Source organism: Diuraphis noxia, unplaced genomic scaffold, assembly GCF_037042655.1.
Source record: "Diuraphis noxia isolate RWA-SAM2 unplaced genomic scaffold, SU_Dnox_SAM2 contig0001, whole genome shotgun sequence".
NCBI classification, from domain to species: domain Eukaryota; kingdom Metazoa; phylum Arthropoda; class Insecta; order Hemiptera; family Aphididae; genus Diuraphis; species Diuraphis noxia.
In genome coordinates this window covers 68,114,162-68,135,123 of record NW_028301711.1, presented here as the reverse complement: position 1 = coordinate 68,135,123, position 20,962 = coordinate 68,114,162, and positions in this window count along the sequence as shown.

Here is a 20,962-nt window from a genome sequence, read left to right as displayed (position 1 = left end):
AACATTGTCAAAAAAATTTAAAACCTTGCGCCTACCTGTACCGATCGATCGTCTGAAATACGGTCCCCTGGCCGTTCCCGCGTTTATTGCTGTGCAACCAAGACGCATGTGCACTATAGACTAAGATTTAACTTGTAGAGAAATTTCCTGGCTTTCTGAATATACTATCTAATCCCTTCGCCACCTTTCGGAACATTGTCAAAAAAATTTAAAACCTTGCGCCCGCCTGTACCGATCGATCGTCTGAAATACGGTCCCCTGGCCGTTCCCGCGTTTATTGCTGTGCAAGCAAGACCCGTGTGCACTATAGAATAATATTTAACTTGTAGAGAATTTTCCTGGCTTTCCGAATATACCATCTAATCGTTGCACCACCTTCCGGAACATTGTCAAAAAAATTTAATACCTTGCGCCCGTCTGTACCGATCGATCGTCTGAAATACGGTCCCCTGGCCGTTCCGAGCGTTTATTGCTGTGAAACCAAGACGCGTTGCACTATAGACTAATATTAAACTTGTAGAGAACTTTCCTGGCTTTCCGAATATACCATCTGATCGCTGCACCACCTTCCGGAACATTGTCAAAAAAATTTAAAACCTAGCGCCCGCCTGTACCGATCGATCGTCTGAAATACGGTCCCCTGGCCGTTCCCGCGTTTATTGCTGTGCAACCAATACGCATGTGCACTATAGACTAATATTTAACATGTAGAGAAATTTCCTGGCTTTCTGAATATACTATCTAATCCCTTCGCCACCTTTCGGAACATTGTCAAAAAAATTTAAAACCTTGCGCCTTCCTGTACCGATCGATCGTCTGAAATACGGTCCCCTGGCCGTTCCCGCGTTTATTGCTGTGCAACCGAGACCCGTGTGCACTATAGATTAATATTTAACTTGTAGAGAAATTTCCTGGCTTTCTGATTATACTATCTAATCCCTTCGCCACCTTTCGGAACATTGTCAAAAAAATTTAAAACCTTGCGCCCGCCTGTACTGATCGATCGTCTGAAATACGGTCCCCTGGCCGTTCCCGCGTTTATTGCTGTGCAACCAAGACCCGTGTGCACTATAGATTAATATTTAACTTGTAGAGAATTTTCATGGCTTTCCGAATATACTATCAAACTACTTCCCAACCTTACGGAACATTTTCAAAAAAATTGAAAACCACGAGCCCGCCTGTACCGATCGATCGTCTGAAATACGGTCCCTTGGCCGTTCCCGCGTTTATTGCTGTGCAACCAAGACGCGCTTGCACTATAGACTAATATTTAACTTGTAGAGAATTTTCCTGGCTTTCCGAATATACTATCAAACTACTTCCCAAACTTCCGGAACATTGTCAAAAAAATTTAAAACCTTGCGCCCACCTGTACCGATCGATCGTCTGAAATACGGTCCCCTGGCCGTTCCCGCGTTTATTACTGTGCAACCAAGACGCATGTGCACTATAGACTAATATTTAACTTGTAGAGAAATTTCCTGGCTTTCTGAATATACTATCTAATCCCTTCGCCACCTTTCGGAACATTGTCAAAAAAATTTAAATCCTTGCGCCCGCCTGTACCGATCGATCGTCTGAAATACGGTCCCCTGGCCGTTCCCGCGTTTATTGCTGTGCAACCAAGACCCGTGTGCACTATAGATTAATATTTAACTTGTAGAGAATTTTTCATGGCTTTCCGAATATACTATCGAATGACCTGCCAACCTTTCGGAACATTGTCAAAAAAATTTAAAACCTTGCGCCCGCCTGTACCGATCGATCGTCTGAAATACGGTCCCCTGGCCGATCCCGCGTTTATTGCTGTGCAACCAAGACCCGTGTGCACTATAGACTAATATTTAACTTGTAGTGAATTTTCCTGGCTTTCCGAATATACCATATAATCGTTGCACCACCTTCCGGAACATTTTCAAAAATATTTAAAACCAAACCTCCACTTGTACCGATCGATCGTCTGAAATACGGTCCCCTGGCCGTTGCCGCGCTTATTGCTGTTCAACCTAAACCCGTGTGCACTCTAGATTCATATTTAACTTGTACAGAATTTTTCTGGCTTTCCGAATATACTAACGAATCGCTTTGCCACCTACCGGAACATTTAAAAAAAAATTATAAACCGAAGGCCGCCTGTACCGATCGATCGTCTGAAATACGGTCCCCTGTCCGTTCCCGCGCTTCTTGCTGTGTAACCTAAACCCGTGTGCACTCTAGATTCATATTTAACTTGTAGAGAATTTTCCTGGCTTTCCGAATATACTATCGAATCGCTTTGCCACCTACCGGAACATTTAAAAAAAAATTATAAACCGAAGGCCGCCTGTACCGATCGATCGTCTGAAATACGGTCCCCTGTCCGTTCCCGCGCTTCTTGCTGTGTAACCTAAACCCATGTGCACTCTAGATTCATATTTAGCTTGTAGAGAATTTTTCTGGCTTTCTGAATATACTATCGAATCGCTACGCCACCTTCCGGAACATTTTCAAAAAAATTAAAAACCGAAGGCCGACTGTACCGATCGATCGTCTGAAATACGGTCCACTGGCCGTTCCCGCGCTACTTGCTGTGTAATCTAAACCAGTGTGCACTTTAGATTCATATTTAACTTGTAGAGAATTTTCCTGGCTTTCCGAATATACTATCGAATCACTTTGTCACCTCCCGGAACTTTGTCAAAATAATTAAAAACCGAAGGCCGCCTGTACCGATCGATCGTCTCAAATACGGTCCCCTGGCCGTTCCCGCGCTTATTGCTGTGTAACAGAGACCCGTGTGCACTCTAGATTTATAATTAAATTGTAGAGAATTTTCCTGGCTTACCGAATATACTATCGGATCGCTTCGCCACCTCCCGGAACATTTTCAAAAAAATTAAAAACCTAAGGCCGTCTGTACCGATTGATCGTCTGAAATACGGTCCACTGGCCGTTCCCAAGCTTTTTGCTGTGCAAGCAAGACCCGTGTGCACTATAGAATATTATTTAACTTGTAGAAGATTTTCCTGGCTTTCTGAATAAACCATCTAATCGCTGCACCACCTTCCGGAACATTGTCAAAAAAATTTAAAACCTTGCGCCCGCCTGTAACGGTCGATCGTCTGAAATACGGTCCCTTGGCCGTTCCCGCGTTTATTGCTGTGCAACCAAGACGCTTGTGCACTATAGACTAATATTTAACTTGTAGTGAATTTTCCTGGCTTTCCGAATATACCATCTAATCGTTGCACCACCTTCCGGAACATTGTCAAAAAAATTTAATACCTTGCGCCCGTCTGTACCGATCGATCGTCTGAAATACGGTCCCCTGGCCGTTCCCGCGTTTATTGCTGTGCAACCAAGACGCGTGAGCACTATAGACAAATATTTAACTTGTAGAGAAATTTCCTGGCTTTCTGAATATACTATCTAATCCCTTCGCCACCTTTCGGAACATTGTCAAAAAAATTTAAAACCTTGCGCCCGCCTGTACTGATCGATCGTCTGAAATACGGTCCCCTGGCCGTTCCCGCGTTTATTGCTGTGCAACCAAGACCCGTGTGCACTATAGATTAATATTTAACTTGTAGAGAATTTTCATGGCTTTCCGAATATACTATCAAACTACTTCCCAACCTTACGGAACATTTTCAAAAAAATTGAAAACCACGAGCCCGCCTGTACCGATCGATCGTCTGAAATACGGTCCCTTGGCCGTTCCCGCGTTTATTGCTGTGCAACCAAGACGCGCTTGCACTATAGACTAATATTTAACTTGTAGAGAATTTTCCTGGCTTTCCGAATATACTATCAAACTACTTCCCAAACTTCCGGAACATTGTCAAAAAAATTTAAAACCTTGGGCCCACCTGTATCGATCGATCGTCTGAAATACGGTCCCCTGGCCGTTCCCGCGTTTATTGCTGTGCAACCAAGACGCATGTTCACTATAGACTAATATTTAACTTGTAGAGAAATTTCCTGGCTTTCTGAATATACTATCTAATCCCTTCGCCACCTTTCGGAACATTGTCAAAAAAATTTAATTCCTTGCGCCCGCCTGTACCGATCGATCGTCTGAAATACGGTCCCCTGGCCGTTCCCGCGTTTATTGCTGTGCAACCAAGACCCGTGTGCACTATAGATTAATATTTAACTTGTAGAGAATTTTTCATGGCTTTCCGAATATACTATCGAATGACCTGCCAACCTTTCGGAACATTGTCAAAAAAATTTAAAACCTTGCGCCCGCCTGTACCGATCGATCGTCTGAAATACGGTCCCCTGGCCGTTCCCGCGTTTATTGCTGTGCAACCAAGACGTGTGAGCACTATAGACAAATATTTAACTTGTAAAGAATTTTCCTGGCTTTCCGAATATACTATCTTCTCCCTTCGCCACCTTCCGGAACATTTTCAAAAAAATTGAAAACCACGCGCCCGCCTGTACCGATCGATCGTCTGAAATACGGTCCCTTGGCCGTTCCCGCGTTTATTGCTGTGCAACCAAGACGCGCTTGCACTATAGACTAATATTTAACTTGTAGAGAATTTTCCTGGCTTTCCGAATATACTATCAAACTACTTCCCAAACTTCCGGAACATTGTCAAAAAAATTTAAAACCATGCGCCCGCCTGTACCGATCGATCGTCTGAAATACGGTCCCCTGGCCGTTCCCGCGTTTCTTGCTGTGCAACCAAGACCCGTGTGCACTATAGATTAATATTTAACTTGTAGAGAAATTTCATGGCTTTCCGAATATACTATCGAATGACCTGCCAACCTTTCGGAACATTGTCAAAAAAATTTAAAACCATGCGCCCGCCTGTACCGATCGATCGTCTGAAATACGGTCCCCTGGCCGTTCCCGCGTTTATTGCTGTGCAACAAAGACCCGTGTGCACTATATATTCATATTTAACTTGTAGAGAATTTTCCTGGCTTTCTGAATATACCATCTAATCGCTGCACCACCTTCCGAAACAATGTCAAAAAAATTTAAAACCTTGCGCCCGCCTGTACCGATCGATCGTCTGAAATACGGTCCCCTGGCCGTTCCCGCGTTTATTGCTGTGCAACCAAGACGCATGTGCACTATAGACTAATATTTAACTTGTAGAGAAATTTCCTGGCTTTCTGAATATACTATCTAATCCCTTCGCCACCTTTCGGAACATTGTCAAAAAAATTTAAAACCTTGCGCCCGCCTGTACCGATCGATCGTCTGAAATACGGTCCCCTGGGCGTTCCCGCGTTTATTGCTGTGCAAGCAAGACCCGTGTGCACTATAGAATAATATTTAACTTGAAGAGAATTTTCCTGGCTTTCCGAATATACCATCTAATCGTTGCACCACCTTCCGGAACATTGTCAAAAAAATTTAATACCTTGCGCCCGTCTGTACCGATCGATCGTCTGAAATACGGTCTCCTGGCCGTTCCCGCGTTTATTGCTGTGCAACCAAGACGTGTGAGCACTATAGACAAATATTTAACTTGTAAAGAATTTTCCTGGCTTTCCGAATATACTATCTTCTCCCTTCGCCACCTTCCGGAACATTTTCAAAAAAATTGAAAACCACGCGCCCGCCTGTACCGATCGATCGTCTGAAATACGGTCCCTTGGCCGTTCCCGCGTTTATTGCTGTGCAACCAAGACGCGCTTGCACTATAGACTAATATTTAACTTGTAGAGAATTTTCCTGGCTTTCCGAATATACTATCAAACTACTTCCCAAACTTCCGGAACATTGTCAAAAAAATTTAAAACCATGCGCCCGCCTGTACCGATCGATCGTCTGAAATACGGTCCCCTGGCCGATCCCGCGTTTATTGCTGTGCAACCAAGACCCGTGTGCACTATAGACTAATATTTAACTTGTAGTGAATTTTCCTGGCTTACCGAATATACCATCTGATCGCTGCACCACCTTCCGGAACATTGTCAAAAAAATTTAAAACCTTGCGCCCGCCTGTACCGATCGATCGTCTGAAATACGGTCCCCTGGCCGTTCCCGCGTTTATTGCTGTGCAACCAAGACGCATGTGCACTATAGACTAATATTTAACTTGTAGAGAAATTTCCTGGCTTTCTGAATATACTATCTAATCCCTTCGCCACCTTTCGGAACATTGTCAAAAAAATTTAAAACCTTGCGCCTTCCTGTACCGATCGATCGTCTGAAATACGGTCCCCTGGCCGTTCCCGCGTTTATTGCTGTGCAACCGAGACCCGTGTGCACTATAGATTAATATTTAACTTGTAGAGAAATTTCCTGGCTTTCTGAATATACTATCTAATCCCTTCGCCACCTTTCGGAACATTGTCAAAAAAATTTAAAACCTTGCGCCCGCCTGTACTGATCGATCGTCTGAAATACGGTCCCCTGGCCGTTCCCGCGTTTATTGCTGTGCAACCAAGACCCGTGTGCACTATAGATTAATATTTAACTTGTAGAGAATTTTCATGGCTTTCCGAATATACTATCAAACTACTTCCCAACCTTCCGGAACATTTTCAAAAAAATTGAAAACCACGAGCCCGCCTGTACCGATCGATCGTCTGAAATACGGTCCCTTGGCCGTTCCCGCGTTTATTGCTGTGCAACCAAGACGCGCTTGCACTATAGACTAATATTTAACTTGTAGAGAATTTTCCTGGCTTTCCGAATATACTATCAAACTACTTCCCAAACTTCTGGAACATTGTCAAAAAAATTTAAAACCTTGCGCCTACCTGTACCGATCGATCGTCTGAAATACGGTCCCCTGGCCGTTCCCGCGTTTATTGCTGTGCAACCAAGACGCATGTGCACTATAGACTAATATTTAACTTGTAGAGAAATTTCCTGGCTTTCTGAATATACTATCTAATCCCTTCGCCACCTTTCGGAACATTGTCAAAAAAATTTAAAACCTTGCGCCCGCCTGTACCGATCGATCGTCTGAAATACGGTCCCCTGGCCGTTCCCGCGTTTATTGCTGTGCAAGCAAGACCCGTGTGCACTATAGAATAATATTTAACTTGTAGAGAATTTTCCTGGCTTTCCGAATATACCATCTAATCGTTGCACCACCTTCCGGAACATTGTCAAAAAAATTTAATACCTTGCGCCCGTCTGTACCGATCGATCGTCTGAAATACGGTCCCCTGGCCGTTCCGAGCGTTTATTGCTGTGAAACCAAGACGCGTTGCACTATAGACTAATATTTAACTTGTAGAGAACTTTCCTGGCTTTCCGAATATACCATCTGATCGCTGCACCACCTTCCGGAACATTGTCAAAAAAATTTAAAACCTTGCGCCCGCCTGTACCGATCGATCGTCTGAAATACGGTCCCCTGGCCGTTCCCGCGTTTATTGCTGTGCAACCAATACGCATGTGCACTATAGACTAATATTTAACTTGTAGAGAAATTTCCTGGCTTTCTGAATATACTATCTAATCCCTTCGCCACCTTTCGGAACATTGTCAAAAAAATTTAAAACCTTGCGCCTTCCTGTACCGATCGATCGTCTGAAATACGGTCCCCTGGCCGTTCCCGCGTTTATTGCTGTGCAACCGAGACCCGTGTGCACTATAGATTAATATTTAACTTGTAGAGAAATTTCCTGGCTTTCTGATTATACTATCTAATCCCTTCGCCACCTTTCGGAACATTGTCAAAAAAATTTAAAACCTTGCGCCCGCCTGTACTGATCGATCGTCTGAAATACGGTCCCCTGGCCGTTCCCGCGTTTATTGCTGTGCAACCAAGACCCGTGTGCACTATAGATTAATATTTAACTTGTAGAGAATTTTCATGGCTTTCCGAATATACTATCAAACTACTTCCCAACCTTACGGAACATTTTCAAAAAAATTGAAAACCACGAGCCCGCCTGTACCGATCGATCGTCTGAAATACGGTCCCTTGGCCGTTCCCGCGTTTATTGCTGTGCAACCAAGACGCGCTTGCACTATAGACTAATATTTAACTTGTAGAGAATTTTCCTGGCTTTCCGAATATACTATCAAACTACTTCCCAAACTTCCGGAACATTGTCAAAAAAATTTAAAACCTTGCGCCCACCTGTACCGATCGATCGTCTGAAATACGGTCCCCTGGCCGTTCCCGCGTTTATTGCTGTGCAACCAAGACGCATGTGCACTATAGACTAATATTTAACTTGTAGAGAAATTTCCTGGCTTTCTGAATATACTATCTAATCCCTTCGCCACCTTTCGGAACATTGTCAAAAAAATTTAAATCCTTGCGCCCGCCTGTACCGATCGATCGTCTGAAATACGGTCCCCTGGCCGTTCCCGCGTTTATTGCTGTGCAACCAAGACCCGTGTGCACTATAGATTCATATTTAGCTTGTAGAGAATTTTTCATGGCTTTCCGAATATACTATCGAATGACCTGCCAACCTTTCGGAACATTGTCAAAAAAATTTAAAACCTTGCGCCCGCCTGTACCGATCGATCGTCTGAAATACGGTCCCCTGGCCGATCCCGCGTTTATTGCTGTGCAACCAAGACCCGTGTGCACTATAGACTAATATTTAACTTGTAGTGAATTTTCCTGGCTTTCCGAATATACCATATAATCGTTGCACCACCTTCCGGAACATTTTCAAAAATATTTAAAACCAAACCTCCACTTGTACCGATCGATCGTCTGAAATACGGTCCCCTGGCCGTTGCCGCGCTTATTGCTGTTCAACCTAAACCCGTGTGCACTCTAGATTCATATTTAACTTGTACAGAATTTTTCTGGCTTTCCGAATATACTAACGAATCGCTTTGCCACCTACCGGAACATTTAAAAAAAAATTATAAACCGAAGGCCGCCTGTACCGATCGATCGTCTGAAATACGGTCCCCTGTCCGTTCCCGCGCTTCTTGCTGTGTAACCTAAACCCGTGTGCACTCTAGATTCATATTTAACTTGTAGAGAATTTTCCTGGCTTTCCGAATATACTATCGAATCGCTTTGCCACCTACCGGAACATTTAAAAAAAAATTATAAACCGAAGGCCGCCTGTACCGATCGATCGTCTGAAATACGGTCCCCTGTCCGTTCCCGCGCTTCTTGCTGTGTAACCTAAACCCATGTGCACTCTAGATTCATATTTAGCTTGTAGAGAATTTTTCTGGCTTTCTGAATATACTATCGAATCGCTACGCCACCTTCCGGAACATTTTCAAAAAAATTAAAAACCGAAGGCCGACTGTACCGATCGATCGTCTGAAATACGGTCCACTGGCCGTTCCCGCGCTACTTGCTGTGTAATCTAAACCAGTGTGCACTTTAGATTCATATTTAACTTGTAGAGAATTTTCCTGGCTTTCCGAATATACTATCGAATCACTTTGTCACCTCCCGGAACTTTGTCAAAATAATTAAAAACCGAAGGCCGCCTGTACCGATCGATCGTCTCAAATACGGTCCCCTGGCCGTTCCCGCGCTTATTGCTGTGTAACAGAGACCCGTGTGCACTCTAGATTTATAATTAAATTGTAGAGAATTTTCCTGGCTTACCGAATATACTATCGGATCGCTTCGCCACCTCCCGGAACATTTTCAAAAAAATTAAAAACCTAAGGCCGTCTGTACCGATTGATCGTCTGAAATACGGTCCACTGGCCGTTCCCAAGCTTTTTGCTGTGCAAGCAAGACCCGTGTGCACTATAGAATATTATTTAACTTGTAGAAGATTTTCCTGGCTTTCTGAATAAACCATCTAATCGCTGCACCACCTTCCGGAACATTGTCAAAAAAATTTAAAACCTTGCGCCCGCCTGTAACGGTCGATCGTCTGAAATACGGTCCCTTGGCCGTTCCCGCGTTTATTGCTGTGCAACCAAGACGCTTGTGCACTATAGACTAATATTTAACTTGTAGTGAATTTTCCTGGCTTTCCGAATATACCATCTAATCGTTGCACCACCTTCCGGAACATTGTCAAAAAAATTTAATACCTTGCGCCCGTCTGTACCGATCGATCGTCTGAAATACGGTCCCCTGGCCGTTCCCGCGTTTATTGCTGTGCAACCAAGACGCGTGAGCACTATAGACAAATATTTAACTTGTAGAGAAATTTCCTGGCTTTCTGAATATACTATCTAATCCCTTCGCCACCTTTCGGAACATTGTCAAAAAAATTTAAAACCTTGCGCCCGCCTGTACTGATCGATCGTCTGAAATACGGTCCCCTGGCCGTTCCCGCGTTTATTGCTGTGCAACCAAGACCCGTGTGCACTATAGATTAATATTTAACTTGTAGAGAATTTTCATGGCTTTCCGAATATACTATCAAACTACTTCCCAACCTTACGGAACATTTTCAAAAAAATTGAAAACCACGAGCCCGCCTGTACCGATCGATCGTCTGAAATACGGTCCCTTGGCCGTTCCCGCGTTTATTGCTGTGCAACCAAGACGCGCTTGCACTATAGACTAATATTTAACTTGTAGAGAATTTTCCTGGCTTTCCGAATATACTATCAAACTACTTCCCAAACTTCCGGAACATTGTCAAAAAAATTTAAAACCTTGGGCCCACCTGTATCGATCGATCGTCTGAAATACGGTCCCCTGGCCGTTCCCGCGTTTATTGCTGTGCAACCAAGACGCATGTTCACTATAGACTAATATTTAACTTGTAGAGAAATTTCCTGGCTTTCTGAATATACTATCTAATCCCTTCGCCACCTTTCGGAACATTGTCAAAAAAATTTAATTCCTTGCGCCCGCCTGTACCGATCGATCGTCTGAAATACGGTCCCCTGGCCGTTCCCGCGTTTATTGCTGTGCAACCAAGACCCGTGTGCACTATAGATTAATATTTAACTTGTAGAGAATTTTTCATGGCTTTCCGAATATACTATCGAATGACCTGCCAACCTTTCGGAACATTGTCAAAAAAATTTAAAACCTTGCGCCCGCCTGTACCGATCGATCGTCTGAAATACGGTCCCCTGGCCGTTCCCGCGTTTATTGCTGTGCAACCAAGACGTGTGAGCACTATAGACAAATATTTAACTTGTAAAGAATTTTCCTGGCTTTCCGAATATACTATCTTCTCCCTTCGCCACCTTCCGGAACATTTTCAAAAAAATTGAAAACCACGCGCCCGCCTGTACCGATCGATCGTCTGAAATACGGTCCCTTGGCCGTTCCCGCGTTTATTGCTGTGCAACCAAGACGCGCTTGCACTATAGACTAATATTTAACTTGTAGAGAATTTTCCTGGCTTTCCGAATATACTATCAAACTACTTCCCAAACTTCCGGAACATTGTCAAAAAAATTTAAAACCATGCTCCCGCCTGTACCGATCGATCGTCTGAAATACGGTCCCCTGGCCGTTCCCGCGTTTCTTGCTGTGCAACCAAGACCCGTGTGCACTATAGATTAATATTTAACTTGTAGAGAAATTTCATGGCTTTCCGAATATACTATCGAATGACCTGCCAACCTTTCGGAACATTGTCAAAAAAATTTAAAACCATGCGCCCGCCTGTACCGATCGATCGTCTGAAATACGGTCCCCTGGCCGTTCCCGCGTTTATTGCTGTGCAACCAAGACGCATGTGCACTATAGACTAATATTTAACTTGTAGAGAAATTTCCTGGCTTTCTGAATATACTATCTAATCCCTTCGCCACCTTTCGGAACATTGTCAAAAAAATTTAAAACCTTGCGCCCGCCTGTACCGATCGATCGTCTGAAATACGGTCCCCTGGGCGTTCCCGCGTTTATTGCTGTGCAAGCAAGACCCGTGTGCACTATAGAATAATATTTAACTTGAAGAGAATTTTCCTGGCTTTCCGAATATACCATCTAATCGTTGCACCACCTTCCGGAACATTGTCAAAAAAATTTAATACCTTGCGCCCGTCTGTACCGATCGATCGTCTGAAATACGGTCTCCTGGCCGTTCCCGCGTTTATTGCTGTGCAACCAAGACGTGTGAGCACTATAGACAAATATTTAACTTGTAAAGAATTTTCCTGGCTTTCCGAATATACTATCTTCTCCCTTCGCCACCTTCCGGAACATTTTCAAAAAAATTGAAAACCACGCGCCCGCCTGTACCGATCGATCGTCTGAAATACGGTCCCTTGGCCGTTCCCGCGTTTATTGCTGTGCAACCAAGACGCGCTTGCACTATAGACTAATATTTAACTTGTAGAGAATTTTCCTGGCTTTCCGAATATACTATCAAACTACTTCCCAAACTTCCGGAACATTGTCAAAAAAATTTAAAACCATGCGCCCGCCTGTACCGATCGATCGTCTGAAATACGGTCCCCTGGCCGATCCCGCGTTTATTGCTGTGCAACCAAGACCCGTGTGCACTATAGACTAATATTTAACTTGTAGTGAATTTTCCTGGCTTACCGAATATACCATCTGATCGCTGCACCACCTTCCGGAACATTGTCAAAAAAATTTAAAACCTTGCGCCCGCCTGTACCGATCGATCGTCTGAAATACGGTCCCCTGGCCGTTCCCGCGTTTATTGCTGTGCAACCAATACGCATGTGCACTATAGACTAATATTTAACTTGTAGAGAAATTTCCTGGCTTTCTGAATATACTATCTAATCCCTTCGCCACCTTTCGGAACATTGTCAAAAAAATTTAAAACCTTGCGCCTTCCTGTACCGATCGATCGTCTGAAATACGGTCCCCTGGCCGTTCCCGCGTTTATTGCTGTGCAACCGAGACCCGTGTGCACTATAGATTAATATTTAACTTGTAGAGAAATTTCCTGGCTTTCTGATTATACTATCTAATCCCTTCGCCACCTTTCGGAACATTGTCAAAAAAATTTAAAACCTTGCGCCCGCCTGTACTGATCGATCGTCTGAAATACGGTCCCCTGGCCGTTCCCGCGTTTATTGCTGTGCAACCAAGACCCGTGTGCACTATAGATTAATATTTAACTTGTAGAGAATTTTCATGGCTTTCCGAATATACTATCAAACTACTTCCCAACCTTACGGAACATTTTCAAAAAAATTGAAAACCACGAGCCCGCCTGTACCGATCGATCGTCTGAAATACGGTCCCTTGGCCGTTCCCGCGTTTATTGCTGTGCAACCAAGACGCGCTTGCACTATAGACTAATATTTAACTTGTAGAGAATTTTCCTGGCTTTCCGAATATACTATCAAACTACTTCCCAAACTTCCGGAACATTGTCAAAAAAATTTAAAACCTTGCGCCCACCTGTACCGATCGATCGTCTGAAATACGGTCCCCTGGCCGTTCCCGCGTTTATTGCTGTGCAACCAAGACGCATGTGCACTATAGACTAATATTTAACTTGTAGAGAAATTTCCTGGCTTTCTGAATATACTATCTAATCCCTTCGCCACCTTTCGGAACATTGTCAAAAAAATTTAAATCCTTGCGCCCGCCTGTACCGATCGATCGTCTGAAATACGGTCCCCTGGCCGTTCCCGCGTTTATTGCTGTGCAACCAAGACCCGTGTGCACTATAGATTCATATTTAACTTGTAGAGAATTTTTCATGGCTTTCCGAATATACTATCGAATGACCTGCCAACCTTTCGGAACATTGTCAAAAAAATTTAAAACCTTGCGCCCGCCTGTACCGATCGATCGTCTGAAATACGGTCCCCTGGCCGATCCCGCGTTTATTGCTGTGCAACCAAGACCCGTGTGCACTATAGACTAATATTTAACTTGTAGTGAATTTTCCTGGCTTTCCGAATATACCATATAATCGTTGCACCACCTTCCGGAACATTTTCAAAAATATTTAAAACCAAACCTCCACTTGTACCGATCGATCGTCTGAAATACGGTCCCCTGGCCGTTGCCGCGCTTATTGCTGTTCAACCTAAACCCGTGTGCACTCTAGATTCATATTTAACTTGTACAGAATTTTTCTGGCTTTCCGAATATACTAACGAATCGCTTTGCCACCTACCGGAACATTTAAAAAAAAATTATAAACCGAAGGCCGCCTGTACCGATCGATCGTCTGAAATACGGTCCCCTGTCCGTTCCCGCGCTTCTTGCTGTGTAACCTAAACCCGTGTGCACTCTAGATTCATATTTAACTTGTAGAGAATTTTCCTGGCTTTCCGAATATACTATCGAATCGCTTTGCCACCTACCGGAACATTTAAAAAAAAATTATAAACCGAAGGCCGCCTGTACCGATCGATCGTCTGAAATACGGTCCCCTGTCCGTTCCCGCGCTTCTTGCTGTGTAACCTAAACCCGTGTGCACTCTAGATTCATATTTAACTTGTAGAGAATTTTCATGGCTTTCCGAATATACTATCGAATCGCTTTGCCACCTACCGGAACATTTAAAAAAAAATTATAAACCGAAGGCCGCCTGTACCGATCGATCGTCTGAAATACGGTCCCCTGTCCGTTCCCGCGCTTCTTGCTGTGTAACCTAAACCAGTGTGCACTCTAGATTTATAATTAAATTGTAGAGAATTTTTCATGGCTTTCCGAATATACTATCGAATGACCTGCCAACCTTTCGGAACATTGTCAAAAAAATTTAAAACCTTGCGCCCGCCTGTACCGATCGATCGTCTGAAATACGGTCCCCTGGCCGTTCCCGCGTTTATTGCTGTGCAACCAAGACGTGTGAGCACTATAGACAAATATTTAACTTGTAAAGAATTTTCCTGGCTTTCCGAATATACTATCTTCTCCCTTCGCCACCTTCCGGAACATTTTCAAAAAAATTGAAAACCACGCGCCCGCCTGTACCGATCGATCGTCTGAAATACGGTCCCTTGGCCGTTCCCGCGTTTATTGCTGTGCAACCAAGACGCGCTTGCACTATAGACTAATATTTAACTTGTAGAGAATTTTCCTGGCTTTCCGAATATACTATCAAACTACTTCCCAAACTTCCGGAACATTGTCAAAAAAATTTAAAACCATGCGCCCGGCTGTACCGATCGATCGTCTGAAATACGGTCCCCTGGCCGTTCCCGCGTTTCTTGCTGTGCAACCAAGACCCGTGTGCACTATAGATTAATATTTAACTTGTAGAGAAATTTCATGGCTTTCCGAATATACTATCGAATGACCTGCCAACCTTTCGGAACATTGTCAAAAAAATTTAAAACCATGCGCCCGCCTGTACCGATCGATCGTCTGAAATACGGTCCCCTGGCCGTTCCCGCGTTTATTGCTGTGCAACCAAGACCCGTGTGCACTATATATTCATATTTAACTTGTAGAGAATTTTCCTGGCTTTCTGAATATACCATCTAATCGCTGCACCACCTTCCGAAACAATGTCAAAAAAATTTAAAACCTTGCGCCCGCCTGTACCGATCGATCGTCTGAAATACGGTCCCCTGGCCGTTCCCGCGTTTATTGCTGTGCAACCAAGACGCATGTGCACTATAGACTAATATTTAACTTGTAGAGAAATTTCCTGGCTTTCTGAATATACTATCTAATCCCTTCGCCACCTTTCGGAACATTGTCAAAAAAATTTAAAACCTTGCGCCCGCCTGTACTGATCGATCGTCTGAAATACGGTCCCCTGGCCGTTCCCGCGTTTATTGCTGTGCAACCAAGACCCGTGTGCACTATAGATTAATATTTAACTTGTAGAGAATTTTCATGGCTTTCCGAATATACTATCAAACTACTTCCCAACCTTACGGAACATTTTCAAAAAAATTGAAAACCACGAGCCCGCCTGTACCGATCGATCGTCTGAAATACGGTCCCTTGGCCGTTCCCGCGTTTATTGCTGTGCAACCAAGACGCGCTTGCACTATAGACTAATATTTAACTTGTAGAGAATTTTCCTGGCTTTCCGAATATACTATCAAACTACTTCCCAAACTTCCGGAACATTGTCAAAAAAATTTAAAACCATGCGCCCGCCTGTACCGATCGATCGTCTGAAATACGGTCCCCTGGCCGATCCCGCGTTTATTGCTGTGCAACCAAGACCCGTGTGCACTATAGACTAATATTTAACTTGTAGTGAATTTTCCTGGCTTACCGAATATACCATCTGATCGCTGCACCACCTTCCGGAACATTGTCAAAAAAATTTAAAACCTTGCGCCCGCCTGTACCGATCGATCGTCTGAAATACGGTCCCCTGGCCGTTCCCGCGTTTATTGCTGTGCAACCAAGACGCATGTGCACTATAGACTAATATTTAACTTGTAGAGAAATTTCCTGGCTTTCTGAATATACTATCTAATCCCTTCGCCACCTTTCGGAACATTGTCAAAAAAATTTAAAACCTTGCGCCTTCCTGTACCGATCGATCGTCTGAAATACGGTCCCCTGGCCGTTCCCGCGTTTATTGCTGTGCAACCGAGACCCGTGTGCACTATAGATTAATATTTAACTTGTAGAGAAATTTCCTGGCTTTCTGAATATACTATCTAATCCCTTCGCCACCTTTCGGAACATTGTCAAAAAAATTTAAAACCTTGCGCCCGCCTGTACTGATCGATCGTCTGAAATACGGTCCCCTGGCCGTTCCCGCGTTTATTGCTGTGCAACCAAGACCCGTGTGCACTATAGATTAATATTTAACTTGTAGAGAATTTTCATGGCTTTCCGAATATACTATCAAACTACTTCCCAACCTTCCGGAACATTTTCAAAAAAATTGAAAACCACGAGCCCGCCTGTACCGATCGATCGTCTGAAATACGGTCCCTTGGCCGTTCCCGCGTTTATTGCTGTGCAACCAAGACGCGCTTGCACTATAGACTAATATTTAACTTGTAGAGAATTTTCCTGGCTTTCCGAATATACTATCAAACTACTTCCCAAACTTCTGGAACATTGTCAAAAAAATTTAAAACCTTGCGCCTACCTGTACCGATCGATCGTCTGAAATACGGTCCCCTGGCCGTTCCCGCGTTTATTGCTGTGCAACCAAGACGCATGTGCACTATAGACTAATATTTAACTTGTAGAGAAATTTCCTGGCTTTCTGAATATACTATCTAATCCCTTCGCCACCTTTCGGAACATTGTCAAAAAAATTTAAAACCTTGCGCCCGCCTGTACCGATCGATCGTCTGAAATACGGTCCCCTGGCCGTTCCCGCGTTTATTGCTGTGCAAGCAAGACCCGTGTGCACTATAGAATAATATTTAACTTGTAGAGAATTTTCCTGGCTTTCCGAATATACCATCTAATCGTTGCACCACCTTCCGGAACATTGTCAAAAAAATTTAATACCTTGCGCCCGTCTGTACCGATCGATCGTCTGAAATACGGTCCCCTGGCCGTTCCGAGCGTTTATTGCTGTGAAACCAAGACGCGTTGCACTATAGACTAATATTTAACTTGTAGAGAACTTTCCTGGCTTTCCGAATATACCATCTGATCGCTGCACCACCTTCCGGAACATTGTCAAAAAAATTTAAAACCTTGCGCCCGCCTGTACCGATCGATCGTCTGAAATACGGTCCCCTGGCCGTTCCCGCGTTTATTGCTGTGCAACCAATACGCATGTGCACTATAGACTAATATTTAACTTGTAGAGAAATTTCCTGGCTTTCTGAATATACTATCTAATCCCTTCGCCACCTTTCGGAACATTGTCAAAAAAATTTAAAACCTTGCGCCTTCCTGTACCGATCGATCGTCTGAAATACGGTCCCCTGGCCGATCCCGCGTTTATTGCTGTGCAACCGAGACCCGTGTGCACTATAGATTAATATTTAACTTGTAGAGAAATTTCCTGGCTTTCTGATTATACTATCTAATCCCTTCGCCACCTTTCGGAACATTGTCAAAAAAATTTAAAACCTTGCGCCCGCCTGTACTGATCGATCGTCTGAAATACGGTCCCCTGGCCGTTCCCGCGTTTATTGCTGTGCAACCAAGACCCGTGTGCACTATAGATTAATATTTAACTTGTAGAGAATTTTCATGGCTTTCCGAATATACTATCAAACTACTTCCCAACCTTACGGAACATTTTCAAAAAAATTGAAAACCACGAGCCCGCCTGTACCGATCGATCGTCTGAAATACGGTCCCTTGGCCGTTCCCGCGTTTATTGCTGTGCAACCAAGACGCGCTTGCACTATAGACTAATATTTAACTTGTAGAGAATTTTCCTGGCTTTCCGAATATACTATCAAACTACTTCCCAAACTTCCGGAACATTGTCAAAAAAATTTAAAACCTTGCGCCCACCTGTACCGATCGATCGTCTGAAATACGGTCCCCTGGCCGTTCCCGCGTTTATTGCTGTGCAACCAAGACGCATGTGCACTATAGACTAATATTTAACTTGTAGAGAAATTTCCTGGCTTTCTGAATATACTATCTAATCCCTTCGCCACCTTTCGGAACATTGTCAAAAAAATTTAAATCCTTGCGCCCGCCTGTACCGATCGATCGTCTGAAATACGGTCCCCTGGCCGTTCCCGCGTTTATTGCTGTGCAACCAAGACCCGTGTGCACTATAGATTCATATTTAGCTTGTAGAGAATTTTTCATGGCTTTCCGAATATACTATCGAATGACCTGCCAACCTTTCGGAACATTGTCAAAAAAATTTAAAACCTTGCGCCCGCCTGTACCGATCGATCGTCTGAAATACGGTCCCCTGGCCGATCCCGCGTTTATTGCTGTGCAACCAAGACCCGTGTGCACTATAGACTAATATTTAACTTGTAGTGAATTTTCCTGGCTTTCCGAATATACCATATAATCGTTGCACCACCTTCCGGAACATTTTCAAAAATATTTAAAACCAAACCTCCACTTGTACCGATCGATCGTCTGAAATACGGTCCCCTGGCCGTTGCCGCGCTTATTGCTGTTCAACCTAAACCCGTGTGCACTCTAGATTCATATTTAACTTGTACAGAATTTTTCTGGCTTTCCGAATATACTAACGAATCGCTTTGCCACCTACCGGAACATTTAAAAAAAAATTATAAACCGAAGGCCGCCTGTACCGATCGATCGTCTGAAATACGGTCCCCTGTCCGTTCCCGCGCTTCTTGCTGTGTAACCTAAACCCGTGTGCACTCTAGATTCATATTTAACTTGTAGAGAATTTTCCTGGCTTTCCGAATATACTATCGAATCGCTTTGCCACCTACCGGAACATTTAAAAAAAAATTATAAACCGAAGGCCGCCTGTACCGATCGATCGTCTGAAATACGGTCCCCTGTCCGTTCCCGCGCTTCTTGCTGTGTAACCTAAACCCGTGTGCACTCTAGATTCATATTTAACTTGTAGAGAATTTTCATGGCTTTCCGAATATACTATCGAATCGCTTTGCCACCTACCGGAACATTTAAAAAAAAATTATAAACCGAAGGCCGCCTGTACCGATCGATCGTCTGAAATACGGTCCCCTGTCCGTTCCCGCGCTTCTTGCTGTGTAACCTAAACCAGTGTGCACTCTAGATTTATAATTAAATTGTAGAGAATTTTTCATGGCTTTCCGAATATACTATCGAATGACCTGCCAACCTTTCGGAACATTGTCAAAAAAATTTAAAACCTTGCGCCCGCCTGTACCGATCGATCGTCTGAAATACGGTCCCCTGGCCGTTCCCGCGTTTATTGCTGTGCAACCAAGACGTGTGAGCACTATAGACAAATATTTAACTTGTAAAGAATTTTCCTGGCTTTCCGAATATACTATCTTCTCCCTTCGCCACCTTCCGGAACATTTTCAAAAAAATTGAAAACCACGCGCCCGCCTGTACCGATCGATCGTCTGAAATACGGTCCCTTGGCCGTTCCCGCGTTTATTGCTGTGCAACCAAGACGCGCTTGCACTATAGACTAATATTTAACTTGTAGAGAATTTTCCTGGCTTTCCGAATATACTATCAAACTACTTCCCAAACTTCCGGAACATTGTCAAAAAAATTTAAAACCATGCGCCCGGCTGTACCGATCGATCGTCTGAAATACGGTCCCCTGGCCGTTCCCGCGTTTCTTGCTGTGCAACCAAGACCCGTGTGCACTATAGATTAATATTTAACTTGTAGAGAAATTTCATGGCTTTCCGAATATACTATCGAATGACCTGCCAACCTTTCGGAACATTGTCAAAAAAATTTAAAACCATGCGCCCGCCTGTACCGATCGATCGTCTGAAATACGGTCCCCTGGCCGTTCCCGCGTTTATTGCTGTGCAACCAAGACCCGTGTGCACTATATATTCATATTTAACTTGTAGAGAATTTTCCTGGCTTTCTGAATATACCATCTAATCGCTGCACCACCTTCCGAAACAATGTCAAAAAAATTTAAAACCTTGCGCCCGCCTGTACCGATCGATCGTCTGAAATACGGTCCCCTGGCCGTTCCCGCGTTTATTGCTGTGCAACCAAGACGCATGTGCACTATAGACTAATATTTAACTTGTAGAGAAATTTCCTGGCTTTCTGAATATACTATCTAATCCCTTCGCCACCTTTCGGAACATTGTCAAAAAAATTTAAAACCTTGCGCCCGCCTGTACTGATCGATCGTCTGAAATACGGTCCCCTGGCCGTTCCCGCGTTTATTGCTGTGCAACCAAGACCCGTGTGCACTATAGATTAATATTTAACTTGTAGAGAATTTTCATGGCTTTCCGAATATACTATCAAACTACTTCCCAACCTTACGGAACATTTTCAAAAAAATTGAAAACCACGAGCCCGCCTGTACCGATCGATCGTCTGAAATACGGTCCCTTGGCCGTTCCCGCGTTTATTGCTGTGCAACCAAGACGCGCTTGCACTATAGACTAATATTTAACTTGTAGAGAATTTTCCTGGCTTTCCGAATATACTATCAAACTACTTCCCAAACTTCCGGAACATTGTCAAAAAAATTTAAAACCTTGCGCCCACCTGTACCGATCGATCGTCTGAAATACGGTCCCCTGGCCGTTCCCGCGTTTATTGCTGTGCAACCAAGACGCATGTGCACTATAGACTAATATTTAACTTGTAGAGAAATTTCCTGG